Here is a 20,242-nt window from a genome sequence, read left to right on the forward strand (position 1 = left end):
TATGAGGTTCACGATTGGCTGTCGGTTGCTAAGCATCTACCCGTAACATTCTAACACTCAACAATATAGAACATACTTCTTTTAACGGACCCGAAGTTTCAAGCTAAATGTAGTACACAGTATAGAGTATTCAGTTTCATATGCAGCTCTAGTTTCTCATTGTGGCTGTCCTGTATAATCTCTAGCACCTGTTGTCAATCAGGAGAGTAGAGCACACCCTTGTAGACCCCCTCAGGTCATTGGCTAACACTGAACGCATGCCTGCAGCTAATCATGTTGTTCTGGTTTACCTCGTGTAACCGGGAAAATAAACCTTGCAGTTGCACATGCATTCTGGAGTATGGAAGACTGCAATATCTTGAAATAGACTGAAATTCTTTCTCCTTACATTGTCAGGTTTTGTTGTACCTGTTAAACCTACTTATATTTAAGCAGTTTTATGTTAATCTTCTTCCTGCTATGTTAACAGTTGTTAAATGACTGCAGTTGTCAAACGTGAAGTGTCTCCCACTGTTTTGTAATGAATATGGAAAATATGACTCGCCTTCTCGGATTGGAAACAGATGGTATTCCATGGCTGTTTTGAGGAGAGATGTCCCGATGTCTGAACATGAGACACAGATGCACATGTGCTGTGATGAGACGCCGCCTCAGACCAGTTTCATCCATTCACACGGCACCACAGAAAAGAGCAAGAGAGTGAGAAGAACTCATTAGATATATCAGAGGAAAGCATCAACAGTACATGTTTTGTTTTACTTAAAGGGTTAGTTCACCCAAAAATGTAAATTGTGTCATCAATGACTGACCCTCGTGTCGTTGGACACCCGTCAGACCTCCGTTCATCTTCAGACACAAATGAAGATATTTTTGTGTAAATCTGATGACTCTGAAAGGCCTCCATTGGCACAACTTTACACTCTCAAAACCCATAAAAGGCACTAAAGACGTCGTTACAAAGTCCATCTCACTACAGCGGCTCTACAATAACTTTATGAAGTGCCGAGAATAGTTTCTGTGCGCAAAAAAAAACTAAATAACGACTTATATAGTGATGACCGATTTCAAAACACTGCATCATGAAGCTTCAAAGCGTTGAGTCGAATTATGATTCGGATCATGTGTCAAACCGCCAAACTGCTGAAATCACGTGACTTTGGCGATCCAAACTGCTGAATCGACTCACTGATTCATAACGCTCTGAACCGCTGAATCGACTCACTGATTCATAACGCTCCGAACCGCTGAATCGACTCACTGATTCATAACGCTCCGAACCGCTGAATCGACTTGCTGATTCATAATGTTCCGAACCGCTGAATCGACTCACTGATTCATAACGCTCCGAACCGCTGAATCGACTCGCTGATTCATAACGCTCCAAACCGCTGAATCGACTCGCTGATTCATAACGCTCCAAACCGCTGAATCAACTCACTGATTCATAACGCTCCAAACCGCTGAATCGACTCAATGATTCATAACGCTCCGAATTGCTGAATCGACTCAATGATTCATAACACTCCGAACCGCTGAATCGACTCAATGATTCATAACCCTCCGAACCGCTGAATCGACTCACTGATTCATAACACTCCGAACCGCTGAATCAACTCACTGATTCATAACGTTCCAAACCGCTGAATCGACTCACTGATTCATAACGCTTCGAAGCTTCATGATGCTGTATTTTGAAATCGGTCATCACTATATAAGTCGTTATTTAGGGTTTTTTCCGCACAAAAAGTATTCTCTCCGCTTTAGAGGCACAATATGTAAGATTTTAGGATTAAAATATCCACTAGAATAGTGTTATATATTGTGTTGACTTTATCCCAAATGTTCCCGAGAATGTTTAAATCCAGAGAAATCAGTGATTTTCGCCAGGACACACCCCGTGTGTGTGCGACGCCCATCAGTGACATCATCCCCGCGTCACCCTCTGGTGTTATTGTGTAGTAACCATGGCAACACTAGCAGCGCTTTAATATCTGATGTGTTTTATTAGACACTGTTTGGATCATTGATGGACAGAAACTCCTCATTGTTCTCCAGCTCAACACATTTAGTCTTATTTTGTAAATCTGCTGTTGTTGATTTACCGCGTTTGTTTTGTATAAGCGACCTCTAGTGGTGAAAAATTACATATTGTGCCTTCAATGTATCAAATTGTATGTGCGCTTCTAAATCTCCAGTTCTTTATTCCTTTATGTAGAGGCTTTTGATGCACACAAATGTGTTGTATATAAAACACTATGAGAGGCCAAGTATTGACTTTTCCGTGATCTAATATACTCTCATCTCATCGCTCAGCTCCAGATGTGACTGATCACTCGAAGAACTCCAAGAATCATCACATCTTCATGCAGTTACAATATTACTTTGGGTACTCATGAAGCATCTAGCAGCATGAAATATGATTTATGTGTTTTATATGTTGCTGGCAAAATACACACAGTCTTGCTCGAAAGTTTACAAACCCCTTGCAGAATCTGTGAAAGTGAATCATTTTAACAAAATTAAAGAGATCGTACAAAATGCATGTTATTTTTTTATGTAGGGATGTCCTGAATACGATATTTGACATAAAAGGTGTTTACATAAAGTCAACAAGACAAATAAAAGCTGAATTTATGAAAATAACCCTGTTCAAAAGGGGGGTGAAAACTTTTGGAAGGTAAATTGAACTTAATTTGTCTCCCGGGAAACATGTGAGTATCTTCTGTTGCTTCTGAAGGGCAGGACTACATTACATTTTTTTATATTTAAAAAAAATAAGACAAATTTTGACATCTTTATCCTGTGCAAAAGTTTTCACCCCCGGCTCTGAGTGTGTCGTGTTTCCTTCTGGAGCGTCACTTAATGTTTGAGCCTTTTTTAAAAGTTGTGTTTGAGTCCCTCAATCGTCCTCAGATCTCAGAATCACACAGTCACTGCACACACACACACACGCGCACGCGCACGCACGCACACAGAATCACAGTTACTGCTGGAAAGGGTTCAAATATGCAGAAGATGATGGAAAACTGAAGGATTTGAGGATTTTCTGAAGAACGTTGGTCAGTTTAACTGATCAGGACAAACAAGAGACTCAAGAACAACCATCACAGAACACACACACACACACACACACACACACACACAGCCGTGGATCATCAGGATTATGAGTCAAGGGTTCACACACTTGTGTCTTGTGGACTCTATATGTAAACATCTTTTATGCAAAATAACTTATTCAGGAAAGTATTAAATAAAAAATAACATGCATTTTAATTTTGTTCACATTTTCACAGATTTTGCAAGGGGTGTGTGAACTTTAGAGCAAGACTGTATATGCATGTATATATGTATGATAAAATCGCTGTGTTTTGCATTAAGAGTGACGCAAAAGACCATTTGAAATCTGATTTGAGCGTCCAAACTGAGAAGCATATGATTGGAATCACATTCAAACCACGTCCAAATGCTGGGGGGTAGAAATCTGATTATGTCTTTTTGTTTGCTGTCCAGACTTTCAAAAACCCATCTAGATAAAATCTGAATATGCAAAAAATTATTTTAGCTGGCAGTCTGAACACAGCCTATATTCCAATGGTTGGTGTTTGTTGAGGCGGTGTGAACCCGTCTTCGGTTTATGCTTAATAAACTCCCACAAACACCTCTTTAAGGGTTTAATCTGTCACCTCCAAACACTCTGTGTTGGCAGGAAAACGTAAGTGAGTGTGTGTGTGTGTGTGTGTGTGTGTGTGTGTGTGTGTGTGTGTGTGTGTGTGTGTGTGTGTGTGTGTGTGTGTGTGTGTGTGTGTGTGTGTGTGTGTGTGTGTGTGTGTGTGTGTGTGTGTGTGTGTGTGTGTGTGTGTGTGTGTGTGTGTGTGTGTGTGTGTGTGTTGAAGGGAAATCCATCTGTTGTCTGAATTACCCTGGTCTGTCCTCCACATTATGTAACCGAAGGCTGTCGGAGCAGAACTCAACACAGAGCTGTCAGCGCGTTATAATGCTTGCACTTTACATAATCCTAACACATTATAAGTGGAGCGGTTACTCATAATGAGCTTAAAACTGACTCATTGTATGTAAGAAGCATGCATGCATTCCTCCATACACATATCTGGCATTGATGAGCACATCCGGCTTCCCTCAGCGGTCTTTAAAGATGATCGTCTTTACATGAGAGCAAATATCAAAACCCTGCGTCAGTGCCAGGCGAGGGAATCTGGATATTTCCCCTCCACCATGAGCAGAAAAGCACTCATTAAGAGATGAAGGTGTATTTTTAGAGTCTCTTTGACTGTAGTGATCACACCTACGCTGTCTGCGGCGTTAGCTTCATCCTCCACTGCTCTTCAGACTCACATCTCCATCTGTCTCTCCTGTAATGCTGCTGATTTATGCGCTTGTGTAGCAGATGAAGATGTTGTCGAAGTGCTCGCTCCACAAACCCAAAGGGTTAGCTCACATTTTCCCAACAATTATCATGGCATCTAGTCTTAACACTCGAGTAACAAAGAATTTCTGTGACTCAAAAACAGTAATTCATCATTTACTCACCCTCATGTTGCTCCAAACCCGGCCCAGACAGCATCATAGTGTCGGCCCAGATCCGGCCCACATCTGGAACACACAAATCTGGGCCGACACGATGAAGCTGTCTGGAGTATGACTTCATTTCTCTCCATTGGAGGAGATTGTGGCGCGGTGGGCGAGCGAGAGACGTGGGAGGAGCGAGCGAGACCGGTGCAGGATTGAGATTGAGCGTCACCTGCGAGGTTTTGTTATGTGTGTGCTTTCTGTTAGTTTATTTATTAAAGCCAGTTCCCGCCTCCTTCTTCTTCTCCGTTACATAGATGTTGGGTAGAACGTGCTCTTTTCCATTCAACAAAAGTCGATGGTTTATACCACCAATCTCCAGAATGGATTAAAATAAAAAGCATTATCAAAGTAAAAGTCCCAGAACATAGTGTAAATATGTGTAGTATGTGTGAGATTTGAGATTCACAGAACACGCGAAGATTATCATGGAAAAGCAAGTTTATGTCTATTCTTCTATCATGTATGATCGAGCCATGTTAAATGGAAAAGAGCACGTTCTACCCAACATAGAGCATGCATAGACTAAACTCCTATATTTATAAAAACAGTCTTTGACGTGGAACAGTGCTTAGCACCACCTCAGGGTCTGAGCAGACGAACGCACTTTTCTTTGTCGGGGTGAGCAGGGTTATCAGAAATCTAAGCTATTCTTACAGCTCGCCATTCTAAAATCTAAAAACTGGACGATGACTGGTGCTCCTTTATATGTAAATGACATTAATTGGGCATTGCTTACAATTGTCAACCAAGTTGGGTTGAAAATGGACTAACCCAGCAATTGGGTTGATTTAACCCAGGGATTGGGTTGTTTTAAGTAAACATTTAACCCAACCGCTGGGTTAAAATGACCCATTCACTGGGTTAAAACAACCCAATCGCTGGGTTAAAACAACCCATTCACTGAGTTAAAACAACCCATTCACTGGGTTAAAACAACCCAATTGCTGGGTTAAAACAACCCATTCACTGGGTTAAAACAACCCAATTGCTGGGTTAAAACAACCCATTCACTGAGTTAAAACAACCCATTCACTGGGTTAAAACAACCCAATTGCTGGGTTAAAACAACCCATTCACTGGGTTAAAACAACCCAATTGCAGGGTTAAAACAACCCAATTGCTGGGTAACAACCCATTCACTGGGTTAAAACAACCCAATTGCTGGGTTAAAACAACCCATACACTGGGTTAAAACAACCCAATTGCTGAGTTAAAACAACCCAATTGCGGGGTTAAAACAACCCATTCACTAGGTTAAAACAACCCATTCACTAGGTTAAAACAACCCAATCACTGGGTTAAAACAACCCATTCACTAGGTTAAAACAACCCATTCACTAGGTTAAAACAACCCATTCACTGGGTTAAAACAACCCAATTGCTGGGTTAAAACATCCCATTCACTGGGTTAAAACAACCCAATTGCTGGGTTAGTCCATTTTCAACCCAACTTGGGTTGTTTTTAACCCAGCATTTTTTAGAGTGCAAGCTACACTCTTAAAAATAAAGGTTAAAATTGGCAGTGATGGTTACATAAAGAACCTTTACAAATATGGAAAATATATACTTCATATAAAAATTGAAAATTGTATTTTTGTGCATTTTTCATAACCCAGACAGCACCATAGTTCCAGATGTGGGCCGGATCTGAGCCGAAACCGTGTTGCTGTCTGGGAATAAATGTAATAGTTTGTAATATAACTTTTTTTGTACTTTTTTCACTTCAGCAATAATTTGCCATGTGTCGTCTTTAAAAATGTATCAAACTTCAGTCAGTTTCTCGAAACATTCAAGATTTATGAGTTTAAGTTGGAAATTGACTTTTCAGGTCCATGCTCAAAAAGTAAATAAATGGATTTATAATTCTATAATAATGCCATAAAATCCATAAAATTACATAAAAAAATATTAGTGAACTAAAATAGTGCAATCATTGAAATAAAAAAAATCCGGTCATTTTTGACCGACGCGTGAACCGTCCCAGAGGGTTATCAAAAGTTATTCGGGGGAACAAAAATGGATCTTCCATGGCATCACAGAAGCTTTATTTTCAGCTATAGTAGTTATGATTATAGTTATTGTCCTTGGTGTAAACAGCCCATTATACTGCGTGTGTGTGTGTGTGTGTGCGTGTGTGTGTGTGTGTGAATGTACTGTACTCACCTGAAACATCTGTTGTGATGACAACACTGAGAAACGCATGAATACGGCAGGATGTATCACACACACACACACACACACACACACACACACACGCTCCAGCTGCCTACGCTCTGCTGGAATCAAATATTCATCAGACACAGGCTACGAGATCCTGTTCATGAGCAGAATTCAACAACCATACCAAAAATACTAATGTCAAAATCCTGTTTAAGGTTTAAGAGCCTGTGTTGAGAAGCAAAGAAACTCATCCAGATGTGCAGTTTTCCAGCTGAGATGTGTACAGATGTTGAAGAGAGGACAAAACAACTGAGATCTGCTCCATCCAGCGGCTTTATCAGACGATAGTTCCTAAACCGCTCATTGGTTCCCTGTGTCACTCAGAGAAAGGTGAGCTAGAGAAGAGAGAGAGGCAGGAAGACAAACACAATTACTGTAATTCATAACTGAAATTAAAAATAGTGACATATTTGATCACCACAAAACGGTGTGAAATAAAGATGTTTAGACGTGTTAATAAAGACGTGTTGTCATAAACGCCCCTGTTAGTGAGAGACAGAGCGCGAGGAGAGAGACTGTATATTCATGTGTGTGTGTGTGTGTGTGTGTGTGTGTGTGTGTGTGTGTGTGTGTGTGTGTGTGTGTGTGTGTGTGTGTGTGTGTGTGTGTGTGTGTGTGTGTGTGTGTGTGTGTGTGTGTGTGTGTGTGAGAGAGAGAGAAAGCCTTGTGAACTCAGTTATGCACAGCATAAACACAGGAAACCAGACAGATGCCGACATCTGTAGGCTTTTAGATAAAGGATTTTAAAATGTTAACTCTTTAACCGCTGTGTGTGTGTGTGTGTGTGTGTGTGTGTGTGTGTGTGTGTGTGTGTGTGTGTGTGTGTGTGTGTGTGTGTGTGTGTGTGTGTGTGTGTGTGTGTGTGTGTGTGTGTGTGTGTGTGTGTGTGTGTGTGTGTGTGTGTGTGTGTGTGTGTGTGTGTGTGTGTGTGTGTGTGTGTGTGTGTGTGTGTGTGTGTGTGTGTGTGTGTGTGTGTGTGTAAGTGTGTGTAAGTGTGTGTAAGTTTATAGTCTGGATATAAACACTGATGTTGCGGCAGCTGTGATCAAGATGAGTTAATGACCTTTAAAACTAATGTTACACTTCAAATAAAGATCGTATCTATTACATTGTTAAGCAGTGTGTGGCTTGTTAAAATGTAATTTATGTGTCAATTAATCATTCATTCAAGAGATTCATGCCGGGTCACAGAGCGGGGTCAGCACATGCTGAGGGTCACAGAGCGGGGTCAGCACATGCTGAGGGTCACAGAGCGGGGTCAGCACATGCTGAGGGTCACAGAGCGGGGTCAGCACATGCTGAGGGTCACAGAGCGGGGTCAGCACATGCTGAGGGTCACAGAGCGGGGTCAGCACATGCTGAGGGTCACAGAGCGGGGTCAGCGCATGCTGAGGGTCACAGAGCGGGGTCAGCGCATGCTGAGGGTCACAGAACGGGGTCAGCGCATGCTGAGGGTCACAGAGCGGGGTCAGCACATGCTGAGGGTCACAGAGCGGGGTCAGCACATGCTGAGGGTCACAGAGCGGGGTCAGCACATGCTGAGGGTCACAGAGCGGGGTCAGCGCATGCTGAGGGTCACAGAGCGGGGTCAGCACATGCTGAGGGTCACAGAGCGGGGTCAGCGCATGCTGAGGGTCACACAGCGGGGTCAGCACATGCTGAGGGTTACAGAGCGGGGTCAGCGCATGCTGAGGGTTACAGAGCGGGGTCAGCACATGCTGAGGGTCACAGAGCGGGGTCAGCGCATGCTGAGGGTCACACAGCGGGGTCAGCACATGCTGAGGGTTACAGAGCGGGGTCAGCACATGCTGAGGGTCACAGAGCGGGGTCAGCGCATGCTGAGGGTCACACAGCGGGGTCAGCGCATGCTGAGGGTTACAGAAGTCTCCAACTTTCTGCAGAGTCAAGAGCTCCAGATCTCCAAACTCCTGTGGCCTTCAGACGCTCAAGAACAGTGTGTAGAGCTTCATGGAATGGGTTTCCATGGCCGAGCCGCTCATCCAAGCCTTACAGCACCAAGTGCAATGCAAAGCGTGGGATGCAGTGGGGTAAAGTGCGCCACCACTGGACTCTAGAGCAGTGGAGACGTGTTCTCTGAGTGACCAATCACGCTTCTCTGTCTAACAATCCCATGGACGAGTCTGGGTTTGGCGGTTGCCAGGACAACGGAACTTGCCTGACTGCATTGTGCCAAGTGTAAAGTTTGGTGGAGGGGGGGTTATGGGGTGGAGTTGTTTTTAAGGGGTTAGTTCCAGTGAAAGGAACTCTTAATGCTTCACCAAGACATTTTGGACAATTTCATGCTCCCAACTTTGTGGGAACAGTTTGGGGACGGCCCCTTCCTGTCCCAGCATGACTGACCAGTGCACAAAACGTCTCCATAAAGACATGGATGAGGAGTTTGGTGTGGAGGAACTGGACTGGCCTGCACAGAGTCTGATAAGAAAGTAGTGCAAGGTTAAGGTCATAATGAAAGGCAAATTACTCTTTTCTTCTCTATAGTGCCGTAAATGGGAGTAAAACGCTTCTCAAACAAGAACAAATGTAGGCGGGGCTTGAGTGTGTCTGTGGGGCATTGATTGGATGGCTGTGGTTTTCTATTGGCTGATCTCATGTGAGTGACAGGTGGCCCCGCCCTCGTCATCAGAGAAGAGATGAAGATATTCTGATTCAAGATGACCAGAAACGTTAATTTAACGCATGAATAAAACGTTTCGAATAAACACTGCAATATTCCAAGAACTGTCAATTTTGATTTAATTGTGCATGAGGTGATTTGCAGTACTAAGAAATGAAATGTGAGTTTTTAGACCCAAATAGGCGTGTTATTGATTCTGTTCATGTCACGAATCTCACTCCAGCTCAAAGTGTCAATCAAAGTACAGTCTCAGGCCACGCCCACACACTCCCACTGAACGCGTTATACTGTCTATATCTCAAACAAAGTGCATTTTATTGTAATTAATGCGCATGGAGAGATTTGCACAGCTGTGGTTGTTTAAATAACGAGAAATGATCGTGTCTTTTGTTTTGTTTTAACATACTGTGTTACTTTTTTTTTAATCCCACGTGAATTAATTATAAAAATTCGCACCCTCTCCCTCTCTCTCTCTCTCCCTCTCTCTCTCTCTCTCTCTCTCTCTCTCTGTCAATGTGCGTCATCGGGAATGGCGTCACGTGGGAGTACAAAGGCAACGCTCGCGCTCTGCTCGTTACAAACGATCCGCGCTCGGTCTCCAGACCGCGCCTCTGAGGAGATACTTCACGAACAACACTCGCGTTTATCGTTAACTACAATAATGCAACCAAACATGAGTGCCTTTTATCGACACGATCTAGGATTATTCGCGCGTCTGAGTGAACTCGCGGGAATCGCGCTCGCCTTTGAATGGTTTACTGTGGATTTATAGACGAGGAAAGACGCTCGACTGGGGGGCTGAGGGAAAAAAGGAAGGAGAGAAAGAACTTTGAGATATTTTCATCCAGAACACTCTTTCCTTTTTTTTGCTGGAGAATCGTGAAGTTTGTCGCGAGCGCGTCTCCAGCTGCTGGCGCGCGCTGGGTGGAGATGGAGAGGACGCGCGCGCTCAGATGGAAGTTTTCTCTCCAAACATCCAAACAGAGAGAATCCGACGGACTGAATCATCAAACTACAATAAAACAGCTTTTAAAGCAGAGTATCAGTTAAATCATCCTCTTCGCTGGAGCGGAAATATGATGATCGCGAGATCTGCTCGTGCGTAATGGACACATAACACCAGGAGGAGGATCTCACACACAGGTGTGTATTATTGATCAGGGAACATCAGTGTCAGGCACTGAATCTGCACACACATCTGCATCTGCTGGTTTTGTTTATGGATTTCATGGAGTGTGCGTCATTACGCACAGACTTCAGGTGCGTTTCTTCACGTCTCGCGAGTCATGTTCTTTATTTCCAGTTGAGTGGGTGTGTTCATGCGCGCGAGGAGGTGAAGGAAGAGTTCCGCGGGTTATTTAAAGGATAGTCTCTCCATCAGACAGATGAGAAAATGAACACAAGACCAATATTGGAGAGCATATGATCGATATGATCATTGGGCTGCACACACACACACACACACACACACACACAAACACACACTCACTAAATATTAACTAATGCAAATTGATGTAACAAACGTGACATTTGGGTCAGACTTGTGTATGTTTTTGAGTGTTTTAAAGGATGAGTTCACTTCAGAATGAACATCTGATGGTTTCCTCTCCTCCATCTCATCAGATGTTCATGTGTTTCTTTCTTCAGTTTTTTGAGGAAAACATTCCAGGATTTTTCTGCACATAATGGCCTTCAATGGGAACCAACGGCTGAAGGTCCAAAATCACTGCAGTTTTAGGGTGCTTTTGCATCTCTAGTTCAGTTCATTTGGTCCGACCCAAGGGCAAACCATTATACATTGTGGTGTTTTTCAGCTTTTTTTGGTTTCTTTTCACACCACACTGACTGCTTTGGTCCGAACTGGTTGAAAAGAACCAAAATGCCGTCACACGACAACATCCTCATCGCTCATTGGTGTATTTCCTAAAGTGCGACTGCGCGGGCTGGTTTTGTCCCTGGCCATAATCTATTGCATTGTTTGTATACACCACAATATGCAAACAATACATTTCTATAATGAGGCGATGCGGATGCGGCTTGAAAACTGTTCTTGTGAGTTTCCCAAAGTTGGGACCAGGGGCGATTCTAGGATGTTCATTGTAGGGCGGCTCAGCCTCAGTGAGGGTATGGGGACAAAAATGGTAACACTTTAGTTTAGGGTCCAATTCTCACTATTAACTAGTAGCTTATTAGTATGCATATTAGGATATTGGCTGTTTATTATTACTTATAAAGCAAATATGCATGTCTTATTCTGCATGACCATATGAACATCCCTTAATCATACAATGTAATCAGGTTTATAATCACTGAGATCCCAAATGTGAGGTTAGGGGGTTCAGGGGCTCCCCCGAGAACATTTACATTTATATGATCTGCATATGTGCATTTTAAGATGTTCTGAACGGCCAAAAATTAGATAACAATAGCTTGAAAACCATGTCAGTGGGCAAATATGACTGATAAAGTTTTTCCATTTTCGTCAGTTAAGACAGTAAACATATGTTTAACTGATATTTATATGTTTTATGAATCATTTTTGTAGACATGTTAATTTACTCAAGGCTAACAGGAAAGCTAGGAAACTAAATGTATTATATTAATTCTCAATATGCATACATTCATTACTAATCTTATGCCCAGTACAGGCTGAAAAAAGCTGAGCTTTTATATTTACTGAGAGCTACACATGGAATTATTAATTTACAATATGCACACATTCATTACTATTAATCTTATGCCTTATCTGAAGAAAGCGGCTTTGGTAATATTTCTTGTTTGTTAATTATATTATAAATGACATTACACAGGCCTATTTCAAATCAAAATGGCGAAATTAGACTAAAGTTTATTAATTTGCGTGATTATTTTTGTCATTTGTTTAAAGGGTTAGTTCAGCCAAAAATGTAAATTGTGTCATTAATGACTGAGCCTCATGTGGTTGGACACCCGTCAGACCTCCGTTCATCTTCAGACACAAATGAAGATATTTTAGTGTAAATCTGATGCTCTGAAAGGCCTCCATTGGCTCAATGCACTTTACACTCTCAAGACCCTTAAAAGACACTAAAGACTAAAGTTACAAAGTCCATCTCACTACAGCGGCTCTACAATAACTTTATGAAGAGACGAGAATAGTTTTTGTGCGCAAAAAAACCCTAAATAACGACTTATATAGTGATGACGATTTCAAAACACGGCATCATGAAGCTTCGAAGCGTTATGAATCAGTGAGTCGATTCAGCAGTTTGGATCGCCAAATTTCAGCAGTTTGACACGCGATCCGAATCATGATTTGACACACTGATTCATAACGCTCCAAACCGCTGAATCGACTCACTGATTCATAACGCTCCAAACCGCTAAATCGACTCACTGATTCATAACGCTCCAAACCGCTGAATCGACTCATTGATTCATAACGCTCCAAACCGCTGAATCGACTCACTGATTCATAACGCTCCAAACCGCTGAATCAACACACTGATTCATAACGCTCCAAACCGCTGAATCGACTCACTGATTTATAACGCTCCAAACCGCTGAATCGACTCACTGATTCATAACGCTCCAAACCGCTGAATCGACTCGCTGATTCATAATGCTTCAAACCGCTGAATCGACTCACTGATTCATAACGCTCCAAACCGCTGAATCGATTCACTGATTCATAACGCTCCAAACCGCTGAATCGACTCACTGATTCATAACGCTCCAAACCGCTGAATCGACTCACTGATTCATAACACTCTGAACCACTGAATCGACTCACTGATTCATAACGCTCTGAACCACTGAATCGACTCACTGATTCAAAACGCTTCGAAGCTTCATGAGGCCGTGTTTTGAAATCGTCATCACTATATAAGTCGTTATTTAGGGTTTTTTTGCACACAAAAACTATTCTCGTCTTCATAAAGTTATTGTAGAGCCGCTGTAGTGAGATGGACTTTGTAACTTTAGTCTTTAGTGTCTTTTAAGGGTCTTGAGAGTGTAAAGTTGAGCCAATGGAGGCCTTTCAGAGCATCAGATTTACACTAAAATATCTTCATTTGTGTCTGAAGATGAACGGAGGTCTGACGGGTGTTCAACCACATGAGGGTCAGTCATTAATGACAGAATTTACATTTTTGGGTGAACTAACCCTTTAACATTTCTGACTTACAGAAGCAGCTGTCAAATATGAAATGTCTAGTTTAGCTTCATATCTCGCACTTGACGTCGAGTCGCGCTGCTAAAGTTCGCGCTTAGCCTCAGCAGCTTCTGTGAACATAAAGCCCGCCTACTCTGATTTGATTGGTTTTCTCAAATATGTTGAGATTGACGAGCGGTGACAGACCAATGAGAGCTCAGATCAACACACACACACCTCTGCTTCTGACGTGCGCTCGACGCCGCTGCGGATTGAAGAACACACTGATTAAAAGACGGGATGAAGCCGAAGCCTCTCGCCAGTTTCATATGTTTGAAAGGTTAATCACATGTTTTAGGGGGGCTGGACAGAAGTGGCCTAGTGAAGCCCATAGTTGGGACCTAATATGGTCATCAGACCAAATGTCTATGAGGCTCCGCCCCTCCTCACTACTCCAAATGTGTCCGCGAGCTGCCATGCTAAAGTGCAAACTGTCAACAAACACTTCCTCATCCCATAATGCACAGCGCAGCTGACTACGGCAGCTGGTTTAGTCCAAAAACGATCAGTACTTTTTGCATTTACAACACAAACACACATTATATACTTTAACCTCAGACGCTCGACTTCAGTGTTGTTCTTCTTTATGATGTCATCAGGTCAGAAAGGTCACATGACGCAGGTGGAAGTGCTAAAACGAACGCGCAAATACTAAATTAAACGCCCTTCACAAAAATAAAGGGGAAACAACGATGACGGACGATTTTAAAGTTGGAGAAGAACATGAGATTTGTTTTCATGAGTTTTTCGGCACTTCCACCTACGTCACATGACCTTTCTGACGTGATGACATCACACGCCGTGAAGAAGAGCAGAAGTCGAGCGTCTGAGGTCGATGGTTCCTCTAGATCAGACTATTCCTCGTCTGGGGTCAGAGCCTCTGAAACTGCAGTGATTTTGGACCTTCAGCCGTTGGTTCCCATTGAAGTCCATCATGTGGAGAAAAATCCTGGAATGTTTTCCTCAAAAAACTGAAGAAAGAAACACATGAACATCTGATGAGATGGGGTGAGGAAACTATGAACTAATCATTTAAGTTAGCAGAACTTGCAGATGTTTATTTTGTAATCCTACATTTTAATCGCTCTGAACTTAAAATAATTGAGTAAGCTAATTCATGCATTTCACTTTAAAATATCATGCAATCGCACATTTTCAGTAGTGGAAACTTGACTTTAGCTAGCTAATTCAGTAAATGCCACCTTGCTAATTGGTAACACAATGCTTTGATAGCATTAGCATTAGCATAGCACATGCTGAATGAAGACAGCAGTATAATACATATAACATATCTCATGCTCCACTCGTCACCAAACCGAACATAACACTCTTCTAAACTAGCATAAGAAAACACTAAACACTACTAAGGGTGCGTTCACACTTGTAGTTCGGTTCGTTTGGTCCACTCCGGACCAAAAAACAATATAGTCCTGGGGTCTGTTCTTCTTCGTACGTCATTTGTAATAATATACAAATTTTAAATTGTATATGTATATGAGAATGTATATAATACTATAATGTTGTGTATAATACTATAGACACAGCCACTTGATTGAGCGATTTGTTTGTGATGGAATAATTACTTTATAATTTTATAGGAGGTTTACACACACGTTGTACAGTTACTCTGAGCCGTGCATTAATTTATGTGATGACGGATATTATGGGATGGCTTGATGCAGCGCAAGAGATTCAGAGAATTTGATCTTGACCCTTAAGAAACTTTAATACTGTCACGTTACAAATCTGCTTCAAATTGAATTCAAAAAGTAATTACAACCTTGAAATAAAAATGTTAAGGGTGTACAAATACTGTTTAAAACCGTGAATATAAATAATTGGTAAAAAAAAACATTTATCATTGATCTATTATAACTTATGTTGGTTTGGTCATTTAGCTGTTTCCTTAAAAAGGTCCAGAAATTCGTGTTTTTTTTTGTGTGTGTAATTTGTCAATTTTTTTGCCAGGTGGCTTTTTTAATTATATGATGACATTACGTTGCAGTCTTGCCGGCAGCAGCCAATCACTGCATTGCTGATCGTGGTTTCGAGTATCAATCATCTGCCCTCTTCAGGGAACATAAGAACGCGCAGAAAATCTGAGATCATTTAATCCAGATATTTTAATCCAATCCGCAAATCCGTTTGAAGAACCAAATTAGCCAGAGACCAGTTCTCACGATTAAAAGATCTGGGATCTGTCAAATCATCTCAGATGTGTAAAAGAAAACATTTAGAAGAATGTTTGTAACCAAACAGAGAGAGCAACCATTGACTACCATAGTATTTTTTCTCTCTGCTTGGTTACAAACATTCTTCAAAATATCTTCTTTTGTGTTCAGCAGAACAAAGAAACTCATACAGGTTTGGAACAACTTGAGGGTGAGTAAATGAAGACAGAATTTTCATTTTTGGGTGAACTATCCCTTAAACACTACATTTTGCTTCACTGTCCCTTTTAAGCGTCATGGCAAAGCATGCTGGGAATCCGTTTTGAGAAAGTTCTAAATACTCACAAAAGTTAATTTGTTTGAGCTAATTTGTTTAATTTGAGTTGGCTCTACTCAAACCAAGGAATGAATGTGAAATGCAAATTGAGGCTGTTTACCTTCTGAATCCTCCTTTCCCTGGTGTCTCTGGCAGCTTCGCGGAGAGGCTTCCTGTGGGATTGTGAGTGTGTGAGGAGTGTGTGGAGTGTGAGGAGTGTGTGTAATCGCTGTAGCTGTTGATAGCTGTGCTGTTCTGCTAGCGGGTGTGAGGACAGACACTGAGAGTCTCACCGGTGTGCCGAGATCGGCCTCAGAAAGCTCACGAAACAGCTGCTCGTTACAAAACTGCTGAAATGCAATAGATTTCCATCCACACAAATGTTATTGATTTTAAAATGAGCTGAATTTGGGGCACTTTTAAAGCAATCCAGAAGCAGAGCGCGGCTTTGACAATGAAGTGTTTTGAGTGGCTCGGTTCACAATGAACTCTTTACAGGTGCTTTTAAAGTGCACCAAACTCAGTTTATTTTCAAATGTATAATATTTTTGTGGAATAATAGCCCTTTTGTTCACAGCTGGGTGTGAGTTCTTCAATAGGGAGTAACACAGCGCGGTGTGGAGTGTATTCACTCACTGCACCCTCTGGTGGAGGCTTGATTTAAACCTGCTGTCATTTTAAAAATGTGATTTATACAATTGGAAAAGTCATGTGTAGTATTTGGGCATTTTTTTAACGAACATACATTTTTATAGTTTTGCCAAGGTGTGAAATATTTAGCTTTTTTTTGTCTTTTATTATGAATATGTTAGCCTTACTGTTCTAAAAGCTAGTGTGCTTAAAAGCACTCAAAACCGCCAATATGGATCAGTGATTGATGACATTCAACTTCTCATCAGATTTTCTGTCCAATCAAATGCTCTCTAGAATCTGAAGCCCCACCCACTTATTATAAACAGACACTGAAGCTGCAGCTGAAATCGTGCACTATATAGGGGACAGGGAACACTCAGACAGTGCACTATATAGGGGATAGGAAACAATCAGACAATGCACTATATAGGGGATAGGGAACACTCAGACAGTGCACTATATAGGGGATAGGAAACAATCAGACAATGCACTATATAGGGGATAGGGAACACTCAGACAGTGCACTATATAGGGGATAGGGAACAATCAGACAGTGCACTATATAGGGGATAGAGAACGATCAGACAGTGCACTATATAGGGGATAGGGAACAATCAGACAATGCACTATATAGGGGATAGGGAACAATCAGACAATGCACTATATAGGGGATAGGGAACAATCAGACAGTGCACTATATAGGGGATAGGGAACAATCAGACAATGCACTATATAGGGGATAGGGAACAATCAGACAATGCACTATATAGGGGATAGGGAACAATCAGACAATGCACTATATAGGGGATAGGGAACAATCAGACAATGCACTATATAGGGGATAGGGAACGATCAGACAGTGCACTATATAGGGGATAGGGAACAATCAGACAATGCACTATATAGGGGATAGGGAACAATCAGACAATGCACTATATAGGGGATAGGGAACAATCAGACAATGCACTATATAGGGGATAGGGAACGATCAGACAGGGCTTTATATAGGGGATAGGGAACGATCAGACAGTGCGCTATATAAGGGATAGGGAACGATCACAGTGCTTTATATAGGGGATAGGGAACAATCAGACAATGCACTATATAGAGGATAGGGAACGATCAGACAGGGATTTATATAGGGGATAGGGAACGATCAGACAGTGCACTATATAGGGGATAGGGAACAATCAGACAATGCACTATATAAGGGATAGAGAACGATCACAGTGCTTTATATAGGGGATAGGGAACGATCAGACAAAGCACTATATAGGGGATAGAGAACAATCAGACAGTGCTTTATATAGGGGATAGGGAACGATCAGACAAAGCACTATATAGGGGACAGGGAACGATCAGACAGTGCACTATATAGGGGATAGGGAACGATCAGACAGTGCGCTATATAAGGGATAGGGAACGATCACAGGGCTTTATATAGGGGATAGGGAACGATCAGACAGGGCTTTATATAGGGGATAGGGAACGATCAGACAGTGCACTATATAGGGGATAGGGAACGATCACAGTGCTTTATATAGGGGATAGGGAACAATCAGACAATGCACTATATAGAGGATAGGGAACGATCAGACAGGGCTTTATATAGGGGATAGGGAACGATCAGACAGTGCACTATATAGGGGATAGAGAACGATCAGACAGTGCACTATATAAGGGATAGGGAACGATCACAGTGCTTTATATAGGGGATAGGGAACGATCAGACAAAGCACTATATAGGGGATAGGGAACAATCAGACAGTGCACTATATAAGGGATAGGGAACGATCACAGTACTTTATATAGGGGATAGGGAATGATCAGACAGTGCACTATATAGGGGATAGGGAACGATCAGACAGTGCACTATATAAGGGATAGGGAACGATCACAGTGCTTTATATAGGGGATAGGGCACGATAAGACAAAGCGCTATATAGGGGATAGGGAACGATCAGACAAAGCGCTATATAGGGGATAGGGAACAATCAGACAGGGCTTTATATAGGGGATAGGGAACGATCACACAGTGCTTTATATAGGGGATAGGGAACGATCACACAGTGCTTTATATAGGGGATAGGGAACAATTAGACAGGGCTTTATATAGGGGATAGGGAACGATCAGACAGTGCACTATATAGGGGATAGGGAATGATCAGACAGTGCACTATATAGGGGATAGGGAATGATCAGACAATGCACTATATAGGGGATAGGAAACGATCAGACAGTGCACTATATAGGGGATAGAGAACGATCAGACAGTGTATTATATAGGGGGTAGAGAACGATCAGACAGTGCACTATATAGGGGATAGAGAACGATCAGACAGTGCACTATATAGGGGATGATCAGACAATGCACTATATAGGGGATAGGAAACGATCAGACAGTGCACTATATAGGGGATAGGGAACGATCACAGTGCTTTATATAGGGGATAGGGAACAATCAGACAGTGCACTATATAGGGGATAGGGAACGATCAGACAGTGCACTATATAGGGGATAGGGAATGATCAGACAATGCACTATATAGGGGATAGGAAACGATCAGACAGTGCACTATATAGGGGATAGGGAACGATCACAGTGCTTTATATAGGGGATAGGGAACGATCAGACAAAGCGCTATATAGGGGATAGGGAACGATCAGACAGTGCACTATATAGGGGATAGAGAACAATCAGACAGTGCTTTATATAGGGGATATGGAACGATCAGACAGTACACTATATAGGGGATAGGGAACAATCAGACAGGGCTTTATATAGGGGATAGGGAACGATCAGACAGTGCACTATATAGGGGATAAGGAACAATCAGACAGGGCTTTATATAAGGGATAGGGAACGATCACATAGTGCTTTATATAGGGGATAGGGAACGATCACACAGTGCTTTATATAGGGGATAGGGAACAATTAGACAGGGCTTTATATAGGGGATAGGGAACAATCAGACAGGGCTTTATATAGGGGATAGGGAACGATAAGACAGTGCACTATATAGGGGATAGGGAACAATCAGACAGTGCACTATATAGGGGATAGGGAACAATCAGACAGGGCTTTATATAGGGGATAGGGAACAATCAGACAGGGCTTTATATAGGGGATAGGGAACGATAAGACAGTGCACTATATAGGGGATAGGGAACAATCAGACAGTGCACTATATAGGGGATAGGGAACTATCACACAGTGCTTTATATAGGGGATAAGGAACGATCAGACAGTGCACTATATAGGGGATAGGGAACTATCACACAGTGCACTATATAGGGGATAGGGAACTATCACACAGTGCTTTATATAGGGGATAGGGAACGATCACATAGTGCTTTATATAGGGGATAGGGAACGATCACACAGTGCTTTATATAGGGGATAGGGAACAATTAGACAGGGCTTTATATAGGGGATAGGGAACAATCAGACAGGGCTTTATATAGGGGATAGGGAACGATCA

The 20,242-nt window shown here is 42.1% G+C and overlaps 1 protein-coding gene across 1 annotated transcript in view; it reads left to right on the forward strand.

The window, feature by feature from the left end:
• Positions 1-10,024: 10,024 nt before the first annotated feature.
• The window catches only part of tmem200a (transmembrane protein 200A), a 19,750-nt gene continuing 9,532 nt past the window's right edge, over positions 10,025-20,242 (forward strand). The window contains exon 1 of the mRNA XM_079830557.1: positions 10,025-10,591. The gene's annotated coding sequence lies outside the window, so the exon portion shown is untranslated. The remainder of the gene's footprint in view (positions 10,592-20,242) is intronic.

This window comes from Gobio gobio, assembly GCF_949357685.1.
Source record: "Gobio gobio genome assembly, chromosome: 12".
Lineage (NCBI taxonomy): Eukaryota > Metazoa > Chordata > Actinopteri > Cypriniformes > Gobionidae > Gobio > Gobio gobio.